Genomic DNA, 2,049 nt, shown 5'->3' on the forward strand with positions numbered 1-2,049 from the left:
TCTACAAAGTTGGAAAAAGATAGAAGGAATTCTACCTTTGTTCAATGAGGAAGAGGAGGCAGCTGTTGAAAAAGAAATTCCAAAACTCAATCTAAAGCCTTTACCTGTGGAGCTGAAATATACATATCTTGAAGCAAATAACCAATGTCCTGTTGTGATATCTTCATCTCTGACCAATCATCAAGAGAATTGTTTAATGGAAGTTCTCAAGAGGTGTAAAAAGGCAATAGGATGGCAAATATCTGATTTGAAAGGCGTTAGTCCTTTAGCTTGTACTCATCATATATATATGGAGGAGGAAGCAAAGCCAATTCGTCAATTTCAAAGAAGGTTGAATCCTCATCTACAAGAGGTGGTGCGAGCTGAAGTGCTGAAGCTACTTCAAGCAGGAATCATTTACCCTATATCTGATAGCCCTTGGGTGAGTCCTACTCAAGTGGTACCAAAGAATTCAGGAATCATAGTGGTTCAAAATGAAAAAGGGGAAGAAATTACTACACGCCTCACTTCAGGTTGGAGGGTGTGTATAGATTATAGAAAGCTGAATGCTGTCACCAAGAAGGATCATTTTCCATTGCCATTTATTGATCAAGTGCTGGAGAGAGTCTCTGGACATCCATTCTATTGTTTCTTGGATGGGTATTCAGGGTATTTTCAAATTGAAATTGATTTGGCAGATCAGGAAAAGACCACTTTTACATGTCCATTTGGAACATATGCTTATAGGAGAATGCCTTTTGGTTTATGCAATGCACCTGCTACATTTCAAAGATGTATGTTGAGTATTTTCAGTGATATGGTGGAGAGAATTATGGAGGTTTTCATGGATGACATCACCGTATATGGAGGTACATTTGAGGAATGCTTGGTTAATTTGGAAGCAGTTCTTCATAGATGCATTGAAAAAGATCTGGTGCTGAACTGGGAGAAATGCCATTTTATGGTACGTCAAGGAATTGTCCTTGGCCATATCATCTCTGAAAGAGGCATTGAAGTTGATAAAGCAAAGGTGGAGCTTATTGTTAAATTACCATCTCCAACAACTGTAAAAGGAGTAAGACAGTTCCTTGGCCATGCAGGGTTCTATAGGAGGTTTATAAAAGGTTTTTCAAGTCTTTCAAAACCTCTTTGTGAGTTGTTAGCTAAGGATGCTAAGTTTATATGGGATGAAAGGTGTTAGCATAGCTTTGATCAACTGAAGAAATTTTTAATAACAACTCCAATAGTGAGAGCCCCTAACTGGCAATTACCTTTTGAACTGATGTGTGATGCCAGTGACTTTGCTATAGGAGTTGTGCTTGGCCAAAGAGAAGATGGGAAGCCCTATGTGATTTACTATGCAAGTAAAACACTAAATGAAGCTCAAAGGAACTACACAACTACAGAGAAAGAATTGTTAGCTGTGGTATTTGCTTTGGACAAATTTCGAGCTTATTTAGTGGGGTCTTTCATTATTGTCTTCACTGACCATTCAGCCTTGAATTATTTATTGACAAAGCAAGATGCAAAAGCAAGGTTGATTAGATGGATTCTTTTATTACAAGAATTCGATCTCCAAATCAAAGATAAGAAAGGAGTGGAGAATGTAGTAGCTGACCACTTGTCAAGGTTAGTTATAGCACATAATTCCCATCCCTTGCCTATTAATGATGATTTTCCTGAAGAATCACTCATGTTCCTAGTGAAAACTCCTTTGTATGCTCATATTGCTAATTATTTAGTAACTGGTGAAATTCCAAGTGAGTGGAATGCACAGGACAGGAAGCACTTCTTTGCCAAAATTCATGCTTATTATTGGGAAGAGCCCTTTCTCTTTAAGTATTGTGCAGATCAGATTATTAGGAAGTGTGTCCCTGAAGATGAGCAGCAAGGGATTCTATCTCATTGTCATGAGAATGCATGTGGAGGCCACTTTGCCTCTCAGAAAACAGCCATGAAGGTATTGCAATCAGGATTTACTTGGCCATCTCTTTTTAAAGATGCCCACATCATGTGTAGAAATTGTGATAGATGCCAAAGGCTTGGAAAGCTAACAAAAAGAAATCAAAT

Source organism: Vitis vinifera, chromosome 14 (assembly GCF_030704535.1).
Source record: "Vitis vinifera cultivar Pinot Noir 40024 chromosome 14, ASM3070453v1".
Lineage (NCBI taxonomy): Eukaryota > Viridiplantae > Streptophyta > Magnoliopsida > Vitales > Vitaceae > Vitis > Vitis vinifera.